Source organism: Bactrocera oleae, chromosome 2, assembly GCF_042242935.1.
Source record: "Bactrocera oleae isolate idBacOlea1 chromosome 2, idBacOlea1, whole genome shotgun sequence".
Classification (NCBI taxonomy): domain Eukaryota; kingdom Metazoa; phylum Arthropoda; class Insecta; order Diptera; family Tephritidae; genus Bactrocera; species Bactrocera oleae.
In genome coordinates, this window is record NC_091536.1 from 96,550,970 (window position 1) to 96,567,460 (window position 16,491).

At 35.0% G+C, this 16,491-nt stretch overlaps 1 protein-coding gene across 12 annotated transcripts in view; it reads right to left on the reverse strand.

Moving 5' to 3' along the window:
- The window catches only part of tmod (tropomodulin), a 117,976-nt gene that overhangs the window by 23,044 nt on the left and 78,441 nt on the right, over positions 1-16,491 (reverse strand). Inside the window, exon 1 of one of the 12 annotated variants that reach the window (XR_011395002.1) lies at positions 10,491-10,888. The exons of the other annotated variants lie outside the window; for them this stretch is intronic. The gene's annotated coding sequence lies outside the window, so the exon portion shown is untranslated. Of the gene's footprint in view, positions 1-10,490; positions 10,889-16,491 lie in introns of those variants that run through there. 12 annotated transcript variants of the gene reach the window in all.

The window sequence follows — 16,491 nt, forward strand, 5'->3', positions numbered from 1 at the left end:
GTGTGTTAGTTATATTATTTATATTTATTAGATATTTTCTTTCAAATGCATAATATACTCGTATTGAAATCAAATGGAATTTACAAATTATACAGATTTTTTTCATTGATTCCTAAAATTTCTTTCTAGTATTGTTTTGTTATAACAGAGCACGAAAAAATTATTTCGGAAGATAGCCAACTAAAAAATTATGACCGATTTAATAATGATGATAATGTTTGTTGTTATATATCTGTATGCAATTGAGCGTAATGCCAAAACAATTTGCAACAAAAAGCTAAAAAAACAAGTTGTAAAAAAAAGTTGATTAAATGCGTGTGGCATGGCTCAATCCATACCAAACAGATATACATACATACATATACACGCACACGCTTTTTATGCAAATATATGAACAAGCAAACCCATGATAATTGGGTTAGTAAATAAATTCGAATTTAAGTGCTTTTGCTTTATTTTTCGAGTGTTAATTATTTGCATAAATTAACTAAATTTTAAGATATATTTTCTTGGCTATGAGACTACGGACCAACAACTGCTGCTGATTTATATATGTACATATATATTGTACATGCGCTTTATATAATTTCAATTTATTTATATTGGTTTTCATTATTCTTTACACTTCATTATGGATTTAATAATAGTTTTGTGGATAGCATTTATGTACCGAATTTCGACATTTCTAATTTATCGGAATGAATATATGGTCACTTAAAAGGCAAAACAACGTGTCGTAAAAAAATTCGAAATTATGTTTTTTAATTGAAAAAAATCTGTTGCAGATGCCAAACACACTGGTCGTCCAAAAAAAAGTTATTCAAATGACAATACCGAAGCTGTGCGTGAGAGTGTCTGTGACAATCCAGCAACCCCAATCGATAGCGCGACTTGATAACCCAGTTCTTTTTTGGCGAATTATGATGATATTGATTAGGCCAATATGTGGTTTTAACAAGATGGTGCCACATGTCAGACAGCCCGTGAAATACTTCAATTACTGTATGAGACATTTGCAGGTCGCGTACTCTCTTGTTTTAGTGATTAGAATGGGGCCTTTAGATCATGGGACTTAGCACCATTAGATTTTTTTATGGGATTATTCAAAATTACAGCTCTATTGCAACAAGCCCACAACTACGCGTGATTCAAAGGAGGAGATTCAATGTTGCAGCAATGAAATAAAACAAAATTTATGCAGAATAGTCATGGAAAATTTCAAAAAATTTAATTGTAATTTAAAAAAATTACAATCGAAAGACTAAAAACCCTGTTTTTTTATTTAATTCCAATTTTGCGTTATTTTTGGAATACCCTTTATAACCGTAATTTAAATGGAATAGTTTCTATTTTATATTGCTTTTCCGTTAATGCAACTGTAGCAAGACTAGCGGTATTTTTCTCATTTTCAACCCTATCGGCATACTAAAGGGGCTTCAATTTTTAATCAATGCGTTCCGATGAATCTGATGACACTAAGAATATTTTTGATTTTTTATCCGTATTTTCGAGTAGAGTTGTCACCCAACATTTTTTACATACAACTATAAAGTATTTCATTACAAACAAGTTTTTTGTGCACTTTAAACTGTCAAAAACAAATTTAACCCGTTCAATTCAATTTCAGGTATTTCAGAAATTTAGTAAACATTTCTACTTAGATTCATATACATATGTATATTAGGGTGGGCGAAAAAAAAATACTCTCTTAGCCTGGGAGTAAAATTTATAAATTTAAAAAAAAGAAAATTTTTTTTAACATCTAGAGGCATTTTAACATCGAGTTAAATTTTTTTGGTTTAAACTCTACACATTTATTTTAACGCTTAAGGAAAGCATGTTGTCGTTTAAGACTTTTTTTAAAACTCCAATAATGAGCACAAAAATATTTTTTATGTTGATAAATTTTAATTGGCCAGAAAGAGAACTCTCCACAGCTCCTAAAACACTTATCAAAAATTTTAACTCTTAAAAAAAATTGTAACTCGATAATTACTTTAAAACTGAGGGGGTCTCTCGATTTTATAACCTAAAAAATTTACCCTCAGGGTAAGCAAAGAAAACCCTAATGTATATATAGGTACTTGCAAACTTCCATAGGTGTATTTATTTGTGCATAACTCCCATCATTCATATACATATGTATGTATGTATGGATATGTGTACATACATAGATCACACTCAAATTCAATTCAAAAGTTTGATGGAGAAAAAATGAAGAGCATGAAAAATGTATTGTTGAAAGTTATACGTTGTTGTTGTAATGCATGCACATGTGCCATAGCCATTGGAAATTTGCCACAAGCGCAGCGCTACAGGAAAATGTAATATGTGGTCCATGAAGGGCGAAACTAAGCCGAGTGAGGGGCATTACCAACGGGACTTTTTCGATGAGATAGCAATTTGAGGAACTCTTTGTCAAGCACTTTGAGTACGGAGCGATATTAGTGCGTTTGTAATCACGCCTGAACAAATGCTGGAAATGCTGCAACACAACTAAATATATATATTCATATGTGTATCAATATACAGCTTCACGCTTTGAGGGACACCGAGGAGCACAACCATGCGCGACACGTTTCAAATTGTGACGGCAAGCGAGTGGAAGTGCTAGCTGTAGATACGGAATATTTATTGCATCATAATAGAATTAAGCGTGTAATGAGTTCCGAGGCGTGCCGTGCAGGGCGGTGGCAGGAACGGCGGCAGATGCGCTTAGCGTGGCATTTTATAGCATCGAAAGCATGCAAAAAGCTCTTTAACGTTCAACTCAATCGCAGTTGGCTGCCAAAGCACTTGTCAACACGCCCGGTAATCAGATATTATGCCCGACGCTGCTGAGCGGAGTGCGACGGCGGAGGTTTCAAAGCAATTTCTATGCTCGAGAACATCAGCAGTACTTACGTAATGTTTTTATTTTATTTTATTTTTTTTTTTTGCATTTTTTTTTTCGAATAAAATAAACTGCGTGGTTGCATTACAGTTATATGAGCGCTGTGCACTTATGCTTTTAACAGCAACAGTAGCAGTATTTAAAGCCAGAAAAAAATATGAAACCGCAATGCTTTTGACAGTCAATGCGAACTAACGGCTTTTAAAGCTGTCATTAAAATATCGATGACCTGTTAAAAACCGAGCATGCATATGGAACTTTTTATGTAACCATACTGTGGCGAAGCTTCGACTTTGACATATTTCTAGTTGCTTAGCTAATGTTTGCAAGTACCAAACCGTTTTTAGTGCCATCATAGCCATGGTTAGAAAGTTATGACCGCAAATCTGCACTATCAGCTGATTTTCAAGCTCCTTTATTGGAAATAAATAAAAATGCTTTTTTATTTATCGGCTGTCAGTAAAACTTAAAATATTCAAGGTTAAATTTTTTTCAAAACTAACTAGTTTGCAACTAGTTCGGCGTTGCTGCGAATTCTTGAAATTATGTTCCACCGTAGATTGACTCTACATGAGATGTGAGGTGAAAATGCAGTTGAATTTTTTGGTAAATACTACCACGCCTCAGAATACTCTATAGTAGCGGTTTAGAAAAAGTTTTATTGCTTCAGTTTTCCCTTTAATGGCGCTAATGGAAAACGTGCTTTGCATTTGCAAGGCGCTGAAATACTCGTAGGTGTCTATGGTAAATAGAGAGCCGAGATGTAAAACTTCATAAACGTGCATATATGTACACACATACATATGTAAATATTTATATTCGCGACGCAACAAGTCAGCTGCTGACAGCCTCGGCGAAAGCAAGGGACACAAAAGAAAAGTAATAAACTCGTACTTTAGGAGCGGCGGCCATTCATCATTGATGTCATTTGATTGACTGGTTGTCTCAGTGAAAACTCATTATTGCATTCTTTAGACAGTGGGTGTTCCGAAAGTGGTTTGAACTTAGACGCACGCGATTTGAACGGAGAGACAGCGGGATATTGCAATTCATGGTGTAAGGCTGAGTCCCTGTGATCTTACTTTAAATACCTAAGGTATACAACTATGAAAAATCTTTCACTGTGTTTATACCATCTAAACAAATTTTACTCGGCAAAATAAATGTTTCACGTATTTAAAACAAATCTTTATTATCACTCTCAAAACAGGCTTCTGAGCCAATACAAGCATGCCAACGCTTAATCCAATTTTCCATACACTTGTTAGCAGCGTCGGCTGGTATGGTCGTTTGTGCCTCCAGCGAATTTTGGTTTTTTCGGTTTCGGCTCATTTTTGGAACGCCATTAGCTAGATTGTTGGACAGTTTCGTAAACATATTCATAAATCTACGTCTCGTCACCAGTAATGATGTGTATATTCAGCTATATTGCCAAGCATCTTTTTTGCGATTTCTACTCGACGTTGCTTGTGCAAAAGATGCAGGCCTTTAAGGTACGAGTTGACATGCTTCATCCCGAAAACGTTTACCGAAATGTGTTGAGTCGATACATTCAGATCCTCTGCTATCTCTCTGATGCCAACACGACAATTTTCCAGCACCGTTTCTTTAATCTTTTCGATGTTATCATCATTAACAGAGGTGGATTAATGACGCGCATAAGACGTGCATAAGATTTCGATGACTTCACCAACTTCACTGAATGATTTGCGCCACTCAAATACTGGTGTCCGTGATTACATTGGAAACACAAAATTTCAATCAAACGCGTTGATAAATTTTTTCCATGGTAAATATCACAAAAAAGGTTATACCAATTTAGGTAAAAAAAACTGGTTTAGAAATTAAAAAAAAAAAAAAACAATTTTTGTTTTGTAAATATTATCGTAGTATAACCCTTTAAGAATATGTCCCTAAAAAGATTTGTTGAAATTTCAATTATTTTTGTTACAGCTCACTTTGTGATGCGCCGACATAGTGGATTGGCAGCTCGGCGCGAGCTTTAAAGTCGTTTTTCTTTTAACTACTTTTTTTGGAAACGGTGTGCATGATTTCTCAAGTTCTATTCAATCGATTTACTTGAAATTTTAAACAGAGCTTCTTTATACAATATACTATAAGACTAGGATTTTTGGAATTTTTTATTTTTTAAAAATTCCGAACGGCAAAAAAACAGGGAAATAACGAAACATATCATCTTGTTTTCGGACTTCTAAACTAGAATACCCCCTTAAATGTATCAGTCCGGCTCAACTTTGATCAGATGTGATGGCGGTTTTTGTAGAAATTTTCAAAATTATCACATATTTCCTACATACTTTTTGCAACGTCTATGCTAAGTCAGGCAAAGCTCTACCGCGGCACCCTCTAATTTAGAATTATGGACAGTTTACTATTATTTGCCGTTAATGCGCAATTCGAAGTGTAGCAAACAAATTTTTTACGAAATTAATTGCATCAAAGTAAATATGTACACGAGCGTGTCAAACTAATGGCTGTGAAAAGACATTTTCCCACTTATTTGTGAAAAAATAAATTTGTTCGCTTAGAATGGTGAACAAATGGAATCACGTACTCGAAAAAAAAAATATTTCTTTCATTTGCGAGAAAATAAATGCCGTTTACTTGGTATTATAAACATAGACACATATGTATGTACCTAAGTATCTTCGTGCGAACTCGTGTTTATTTTTTACAAAAAGTTGATTTGTATATATCTTCGCATACAATTATTAAACTCAAGTGCTGAACAAAAAAGTTGTGAATACAAATTTGCAGGGTACATGTTTTATTGTGGAATGTTTAGTGAACACATGTATACGAAGTCATAAAATAGAGGAGCCAAAGAGAAAACAGCAACGTTAACATCGAACGACTTTTGATGTCTTTCACGCCACGCGCATTTTTAACTTAGCAGATGAAAGAAAGTAAAAAATGCGCAAAATTGCATAACATAAATAAAAAATCATTGGTGGTTAATTTATAGCTGCGCATCGTAGTGTTATGTGAATAAACTTTGATAGTAAAAAGCTGAGGGAAAATTAAAGCCTTAAACAAGATGTAGTAAACAATACAACTGTCAAAAATATGTGGTCCCAGTGCAAATATGCATAGGACTTGCCGAAAACTAACGGAAAAAAAGTGTATTTTCTTGCAACTTTCTTCGCTCACAAGAAGTGGCAGCTAAAATTGCTTATATTGGATTCTTACCTACAAAAATTGCTGCGATAGTACTTATGAGTAAGGCACTTGAAATTTTAGATCGGTTTTACTTTAAGAGTATTTTACTGAATTTGGTATCTTTAAAGCTTAAGGGGTTAGGGGTAGTCAGAATTTTCAAAATATCAATATCTTGAAAATATTCTCTGAAAATTTCAAGTTGATCCGATAATTACTTTTTGAGTTAATCGACAAATAACAAATCTACAAATTTTACCCCCAGGCTAAGCAAAAAAAAAAAAAAAAAATTTCCGCTCTACCCTACTATACATGTATACAGCTATATACATATGTATGTATGCTAAAGTGGTCCGATATCGGCGCTTCCGAGTAATGAGCAGCTTCATGGGACAAAACACGTGCGCAAAATTTCAACACGATATCTTAAAAACTGAGGGACTAGTTGTCATATAGACATACATACGGACATGGGTCAATCGACTCAGCTCATCACACTAATCAGTTTTATATACACTTTACATGGTCTCCAACGTTTTCTTCTGTTAACGGTATAATAATAATTCGAGGAAAGTTAATATTAGCATTATATGTACATATTTGAGCTGTGTTTCGAGCAACTATCTATCTATAGAAAAAAGTCATTGTTTGACGCGTTTATGAGTTTTTATTTCTCATAATGTAATTAAGCTCTTTTCCAAGCATTTCGTGCATACTAACATTATTTTAAGTAAATAAGCTTAACAAAGTTGCTGCTTGACAAAGTTGCATTGAATTTCTTTGGTATTTCTCCATAATAATTTCTAACATGGTTAATCACTAGTTTTCAAACATATCTATGTTTCAACAAGCAACAGTTAGAGAAACGGCATTTATACAACTTTTTCAAGCTATTTTAATTAGTCACAAAATAAATAACGACTTGACAATAGTTCAAATGTCTCACTAAAAATGGAAAGCATAAATTACTTGCATTAGCGGTAAAAAAAATGAACACTTGCATGCTTATGTTTGTGTTGTATGCACGCACAAGTGTATAAATCAATGAACAATGAAATGCTTGCTGCAACCGTGCCTGAGAGCTGCCATTAATTTCAACACCTTACAATGATTGTCAGTTCAAACAGTAATTCATCAAATATGAGCACTTTTACAATGACTGGCTGTTGTTTTTGTTGCTGGCGGCGGCAATGGTGACTTGCATGGCTGCGCAAAATGCTATGCAACCGCCGCTGAGGCATGCAGCACACCGAACGACGCCTGTTTTGGGCGTGTTATGGGTTTTCACGTTGCGAAGGCTTTGTGTGGAAAACACAGAGGCAAACTTTACGTGATAAAGTGTTGTGTGTAACAAAAAAAAAACGGCGCATATTAACAACGATTACAGAAGTCTTTAAAATGTAAGCATAATAGCTTGATGGGATTATTTTCGAACCAAAGCATGTATTGCTATTCATAATCGTGTGGAACGGCACGAAAGTATTTTTTCTCGATTTTACAAGTATAAAAATTGTTGCACGCGTGAGCACGAAAACATTTAGCCTAGTTATACGATTATTGTGAAGACTTCCTATGAATGCATCAATTGTAGTTTTGTTGTTTAACTGCGCTCAAAAGACTTCTCAAGAGATATTTAAGGATTTAAATTTTTTTGGCGCGATGAAAAATAAATCATATCGCATATTCTAAAAAGCAGAGAAAATCCATCGTGATGAGAGTGTGTTGATCAAGCATACATATGTATATTCTTGAATTGTTTTATTACTTTATGTTATAACATATTTTATACTTACTTAGCATACATAATATAATCAAATTGATTATGGCTAATATTAAATTATACTTTTAGGTCTTGAAGCAACCCTTATTGGTCACCCTTAGTCAACAATATGTGGACGACTTTATCACTGATGTAATAACCATATTTAATAATATATAAATGGTATAGTAGACTGCAAATATTTAAGGCATTATCAAATTCATCTTACCTGAAAAGAAAATGAAAAAAAGAATTATTAAAAAGTTCCCCAGTATGAATAAAAATGTATACTTATAAATTTCTAAACGAAATAAATAACATTCACAATTTCTGTGACAAAAGTAAATAAATATAATTTAAAAATAACTATGAAACACGCTTTTAACGCATTTCAAACTAAAAAGTGAAACATAATTCTTTATATAAACTGAGAGAAATATTGACCGAAAAATACGCGTATTATTGTGAAAAAGCGTGCGATGGTCTGTCGAATATTTTTCGTATATCGAGCAAATATCAGATGCCAATTATATAGCTATACTATACTTTCATAAAATAATCAGTTGGCTTTACTTAAATCAGATTCCTAAGAGCTTTTAAAGAATTTGTCATTTTGAGAATATATGTACATATGTAGAATTGCATTCAGTATCTTGAGTAAATATTTTTTATTAATTTTTTCAGAAAGCTTGAACAATTTGGTTAACTAGGTACTTCTTAAAATAAAAATAAAATAATTTTTAACGAAACGGTTTATCTTATCATATATGATTATATTTTGGCGGCTATATACTAAAAGCTTTTTTATGATTATATGCATGTATAGAACAATTATATATTCAACGAAACAGTGAATTGCATTGTTCAATCAGTATGTGCGAGTATGTACTACATCGTGCTTTTTAACTACCGTGTCTCTATAGTCCCCCATCACAAAATCTACCACTTTCCCACATATTTGTATATGTACATACATATTACATTATCCACAAGCATCGAGTTGATTGACATCGGGGCGTCACAGCGTAAATACTTAAAACAGGTACACTTGGCGATAGGGCGGCTACCACGCTTTTTCGATTATGGCCCTACCATGGGCCAGGTACATACATACATACATTTACATATGTAATTAATCACGACTTAATCGCATTGGCAATAAATTGCGAGCGCCCGTCAGAAAACCGCGTTCGCACAATTACATTTGTTAATTACTTGAAAAAAAATTGCAAGAAAACAATTTCGTATAAAGATATGGAAATGAGAGTCTAGCTAAAGTTCCATATACATATGTACATATTATTGTGACGGTCAATTGCAGAAAGGATTTTCGGAAGATAAAATAACATTTAAAGAGACCAATAGAATCTCAAGTGCAGCGATGTATTAAATTTCTTACGGATATTTCAAGAACTGACGAAGAAATTTTTATTATGCCGAAATAAAAATCTTCAATTAAAAATTGCTGGCTCGAAACCGGTTTTAACCCGTTATTCTCTTAGGCAAAGATGTTCGGAATAATACGTTGAACCTTTCCCACATTTTACAATATAGCTTGAATAATTGCATAAGTGTAGAAAATTGTACACCAACAATTTGTAAATCAATTTGCATTTCTTATGAATGAAAGTGGTTTCGAAAATTGTATAATACCAATAAACTATTCACGCATGTAAATATGTATGTATTTGTAAAACAAAGTCAAAATAAACAATCGCAAAATACAACTTAAATAAACTTGCTTACTAAAGAAGAAACAATAACGTGAAGCTATTAAGTAATGATGACACAAAAACGCCAAACTGAGCAGGGAGTACGTAGCTACATTCAATTATACATATGAATATGTAATATATGGTATGCGTCAACCGTGGTTTAAGCCCTCAAGCCGGCAATTAAGCATATTCGACTGTTTTCTGTCTTTATTTCTTTGCTACGCTAAAATGTACACTGTAGTAGGTAAAAGCAAAAGTCTAAATAACAGTACCATGGAGTGAAACCCATAAAGATAGATAGAAACCATAAGATAGATGTGAGGATTTAATTGATGACGAGCAAAACAATGAAAATATTGATGATGACACCTTTTGCTGTGCCAACTTCACACCACTCTGCACGCAGTGATCTTCGTAACAAAATCGATTATGACCTCCATACATAACATGTAGCATGCACATTCAGCACCACTATGTATAGCATCAACCATCAACCAAGTGTTGTTATCGTGGAGCTTGGAATTTCAAGCAGTGAAACAGCACCGGTGATATGCGAAAACAGAGACACGGCGCAACTCCACAAGAAGAGCAATGGCAAGCAACAAACATTTGTGTAGCTCCCCTATGCTGTGGTGCGTGGAAAGAAGATAGCAATAGCGGTTGCAAATCATTGTGAACTGACGTAATCGCAACAACAGCAAGCAAGGAACATTGACTTTTTTCTGACCAGACTGTCGCCAAGTGTTTTTTGCTGGTATATACTCATATTTCAAATTTTTCACATTAATTAAAATACAAGTATTTTATAATATATACCATATACATATATTTATATATAGTAAAATAACATTAACACTCTGAAATATTTTGGCATTTAAAACTCCAACAACCAACTGAGCTGAGATACAGCTTTCTTAACGTCAAAATTTTGAAGTTCTTCACTCACCTCCATATCTCAGATGTCCTTCAGAAATTATAAATATTTCACTCGAAAATGTTTAATGAATTTAACCTTTCACTTAAATTGAGTTTAATTGATATTTTCGTTTTAAAGCTCAATTACTTCAATTAATTTTAATAAAAATATGCCACTTTTTCGTTTGGGCGTGAACGTAAACGCTGTGACACACACACACTTGACACCGTTCTCACTTGTCCCTATTGAAGGGATACACTCAAAGAATATTTTGTTGTTTACAAAAAATTGCTGCACAATCACCTCCTTACAATAAGCGGTTATTTAGCTTTTTAATAATTAAAATTACAACTCAATCCACGCGGTAGTACCAATACAATTTAATTGATCGACTACACTCATATAATGCTCAATAAGAAATAAATACAACAAACCATCCAACTAGAAGAAGACAGTTAACAATGTTGCAAAATGCCGCTGATATGCTGGAACGCTAAAACTGATAACGCAGGGTGACTCAAAGCAATAGAAACGAAATGTTTAGTTACAAGGAAACGTTCGGAAATGTCGTTTACGATTATTAATATTAATATGGAATTTGAATATATTATGTTAAAGAGCAAATACATGACAAAGCAAAAAAATTAGAAAAAGAGCTAAATAATTAACATCGCAGGTTTAATTTAACCATTAGAAATAAAAGCATATCAGTATGACCTGCACAATTTGGTGTCATAATTCTTCAGTTGTATGTACATACGTAACATACATAGTACTTAAATATGTGCTTTAGAAAGTGTAGGCTAACACGTGTTCACACACGGACTGTTTTGTCGCCCAAACCGGTATTTTGTAGTCGAGGAGACGACGAGAAAAGACGAACGGACCGTGTTGCCCGTGCTCGAATGCCATTTGTGTTCTTGTTCGTAACAGTCTGTCAGTAACAGATTTTTTTGTCGATCGGATACTTGGTACAATTCGTAAATCAGGTAGATCACAAAAATTTGCTGCATACAATAAATACTATAACCACTGCACTTACGTGGGCGGATAAAACCGGTTCCAGCCATGTTAATCATTTTCAGTTTATTTATATTATATATTACAGCGTTAATTTGCCAAGTTGCTGGTGTGCAAATATGCATACGTATATACATATGTCCATACATATGAATATAGATCAAATGCGCGCACAAGAAATCAAAATATTTTCCTCATTCCAATGCATTTACGCATACATATCTACGACAACACATACACACCTATGCGGGTACCAGCATTATTTATCTGCTGCGGTATACAAACAAAAATAACCGTTATGTGCGAATTAACTGTTGATTGCACATCGTTGAGGCCAATTTGTGCAACATGTTGTGCACCCCGCCGTCCTTCCACCAACTGGCCAATAAATCAATTCGAAATATTTCAAAAGAGAAATTTTACCTGAAAGCGTGATTTACAACGAAATAAAAGGAGCATGAATGGTAAAGAGATATATGGACGGACTATTTATGCCCGCAGAGAAATGTACTTGCATAACATGGACAGTAATGGAAGCGTTGAGCTCCTTTACGCCAGCAATGTTGCATATGTACATCGTACCGTTAAGTACTCGCTATTAAAAAGTTTCAAATAGCTATGCTTGAGCTTTTCGCCATTTATTACGAATAATTAAAAGCCATTGCGGGAATGCAGATAAAAGGAATCGTTATTACCTTCACCTTGAGGACTGGCGGAGCTCAAGTTGCAAACCTATTTCGCAACGCATATACATATGTCCATATGTACGCACACATACATATGTATATATCTGGTGCGTGGTTGTGTGCGGCCCTCCGAAATTAAGTTGACGCTTAAATGCTTAATGTCGTCTACATATTACGCACCTGATAAACAAAATGAAAATTGTGCGTAATTGTATGCTCGTATGTCTTCCATGTTGCCTTGCGAGAATATCTACTGATCTCAATGATGGCTTCTTAGCAGAGCGTCTTAAATCAATATATAAATAAGGGTCGTTCATTTATAATCATTACCGCGAAAAGAAGGAATGCCGTAAACTCGGGAGAGGATACGCGGGCATCAACAACATCGTGCTTTCTTTAGCAGATCTATAGCCATCGAAACGAAATTGGACTCAGTTACAGCTTGAAGAAAACTGGAAAACACCTGAGGCTATCAATTTTCGAAAGCTGCATAAGGAGCAAATCGCCTGCTTGAAAAATGATGGACACCAAACGAAGACCTTTGGGATCTTGGCTTGAGATCAACATCTGCGAAGTGCAAATGTATCAAATCAATTTAATTTTACCCTACTGGCCTCTCGAAAAGGCATATGTATGAGCAAAGCGCTGTGACTCAAAGAGTTTCAGCGCATTGTCAGAAAAATGCTGTTGCTTTCTTGACGTGCAACAATTACCGTTTTCCATAAAGTACAGCAACCCATAAACAACATTAGCAAGAAAAAATAAAACGAACGTAATGAAGAACAAAAGTTTGTTTACCGCACGACAAGAGGTTCTTACTTTTACTTTTATTATTTTTTTTATTAAACTTTCAACTGACAATGACGATTAAATACTCTAATTTATGTATGTAGACAAATACCATATTGGAGGAATGAGCTCTACGGAGTATTACAACCGACAAAGCAGTTTTCAAGCGAAACGTTTTCGGTTGACATGATAACAGACATTCCCAGATTCAAAATAGCACAACGACCTTCTATATACATACGTACATGCGAGTAAGAGCAGGTGTGTTTACAACAGTGGAACTCATCGCTAGACTGTCGAAATGAAAATTAGATGAGAAGCATGAAAACGTTTACCCCGAAAATTTATGTAATACATCACTTTGTATGGCTTTACGCTTATAATTACCATTGAAGAACACGTTGGCAACTGGACCCTATTCATCGACCCTTAAGGGGGGCGATACATGTAAAATAAAAAATAAATCGATTTTTTTTATTTATTAAGAAAAAATGCATTTAGTTGTTCCGCCTCAACTTGACGCTCGTCCATGGTCGAAACTTTAATCGCGTTTTTCTCAAAACGACTTTTTTAAAACTGGCGTGCAAGATAACTCGAAAAGGAAACCGATTCTTAGGAAAATTGTTACACATTTTCTTTGTATTGTTAGCTTCCAGTTATACTACCAAAATGATACAAAAAGTTTCAAGAATTACCCTTTTTGACCCAAAAATGTCTGAAAACAGGGTCAAAATTTCGTCTGAGGCATGCCAGTTTTTGACTTTTTTGCTTTTTTTTAGTATAACTAGAAGATACATGTTTCACGAACAAGCTCCAACCTTTTTTTATTTCAGATAGCTTAAACTGAAGCTAAAAATCCCGCCAGTTGATGCCTTTTGCCGCGAGAGCCTCAAGAAATTAATTTCCACGGCGGTCATTTTACAAAAAAAAAAAACATATTTTTAAATCGGATTTTCATATTTTAATATGTACTTAATAAACTTGCTGAGTTTCATTATTAATCATTTATTTTTTCCATTTCAAATAAGCCTCCAAGAATTGGCTTAAATTCAGGCGTTTACATGTATCGCCCCCCTTAAGAAAGCTGGTTTATGGGTTATATTAAAGATTGTGAGCTTGTGATCATACGTTCAGAGCGATATTTATAACTTAGAGCTTTTTTGGAGCTTTCCTGCATCTTCGTTTTGCCGTAGCGAAATGTTTCTTCGTAATAATACAAAACGAACTCTGGTCCCTGATAATATATTGTTTGGTTAGCTCCATAAAGAATATTCTTTAATTTTTAACTTCTTAAGCCAATGGGGTTTCTACCATTTACCCTTCCTTGTTCATTTCGAATGCCGAGGATATTAATTTACCATATATTCATTAGCGGAGATACTAGATAGATGTTGGATTAAATCTAGACTGAATTTTTGCACAGTTTACAATTTTTTAAGGCCAGTCATTGCTTTGAGTTTATAGAACCTAGCGTCCAGCATTATTGAAGCCACGCCCAACAACCCAGCAATTTTATTTGTCTGCAAAATTTAAATATAATCTATAGAATTTTTAGACGATCTTAGCTCAGGCAGCCATATATTTAATATTCTCTGCAACCGAACTTTTCCTTCGAAGTTAATCAAACACAACCATTGTGCAGAATCGCTTCGAGCAACATAACAACAAATACAATGTAACAGCACTCACGAGAGCATTACAGCACGCAATCACATACAATCGGAATGACTGAATGACACAGTGAAATTAAATGAAAAGCACACATCCCTCCAGCGGCGCGCTTGTTTGTGAGTACCCCAAACGAGTACCGTTATAATCAAATACCGACAAACAATATTATTAAAAATGTGTGAAATGCACACAAAAATACAAAAATATTGTAACACGCAAGACTCCCTTACACACACACACTCACACGCGCACAAGCAAGCCGGTGTGATGGAATGCATGTATTTTTAGCAGTCAGCTGACATCACAACAAAAGCCGTAACTAACAACAACAATGCGCTGGGGTAAATGACATGACAGAGCGTTTAAGGAATTTCAAAGCAAACATACAAAACACCTAAAAGTAAAATATTAGCAGAAGGGTGAGGCGTAAGGCACTTGACACTGTGGATGAAAGCTGTGGGGTGTCAAAATCACCCGTGAGCGTTGCGCTGCTGGCTGTGACGCTAATTGAAAAATCGATAGAAATCCTCGTGTACAAAGTAGTATATAGAATTTTGTGCGGCCCGCAGCCCAAAAAGCAAAAAGCGAACTAAAGAGGTTCAGTTGCTCCTATGCGTGTGGCCGTGCATGTGTGTGTGTGTGTGAACGCTTTGCGCCATTCATTCTTGGTCCATCAGCGCGGTCGTTATAATTTTCACCGTCAAATTACTATAAATAAATCAGTGGCGTCTACTTCAAAAATGGAAATTGCCATTTGCATGGCCACTTAGAGCGCGACGCTAACCGTTATCGCTCGTGTGCCCACCCAAATTGAAGTGATGCCATCACGAACAGTTCTCACGGCTGAGCACACACATTTCCCGCTATTAAGGCAATTTAATTACGAATACTAAATGGAATTAAATCAGAAATATAATAAACTCAGCGTTTAAATTGAGTTGTAGCTGCAAATTACTGCAATCGATTTCCCATTAAGCGACGATGTGCGACCGCCCATTTACCGGAACCATTGAAGCCCGCAACCTAACTCCTTGGCACATGCACCTGATCACACATACACCGACATGCACACGGATACACGCTCGCGTATTTGCTGGTTAGATTGGAGCGAAAAATAAAGTCATCACATCTAGAGGCTCAGATTTAAAGTAAATTTCGAGTAAAAACTTTTTTTTTGGACAAAACGCTTAAGAAAAGCATGTTGTCGTTTGAGACTTTTTTTTAAAACTCCAATAATGACCACACAATTTTTTTTAAGCTGATAACTTTTAATTGGCCAGAAAGGGGACTCTCCACAGCTTCTTTTACACTTATCAAAAACTTTTTACGAAATAAAAATTTTAATTCGAAAATTTACTTTAAAACTGATGTTAAAAAAAATTTTTTTTCTGTCCAAAAATTTTCTTTTTTTTTCTACAGATTTTACCCTTAGGCTAAGCAAAAAAAAACAAAATTTTCCGCTCCACCCTACTGCTGGTACTATGTTGCCAAGAGCTCTCGCTCGAGGCGGTTAGCTGCTCCTCCCTACAGGAGAGCAGCGAATGGGGAAAAGCGCCCGAAATTCGGATTGCTGCCTGATGGTAGTTTGGTCTTCCGCATTTCGTCACAGTTGAAATATTTCAAATTTAAATTAACTGTAGTTGTTACTGTGACTCGTTGTACCGTTCGGCAATTGAATTGGCAAAATTGAAATGAACGGGCGGCTACGTACATATGTAGGTAACAGGACCCAGTGGGGATATTGGGGGGGTCAAGCATTGCAATTGGCCCAAAGTGATGTACGATTTGTCAACTTTCCAACAAGTGAAAACATGATTTTTAAAACTGAGGAATCGTATATTGGACGGGGTTGCCAACACACTAAG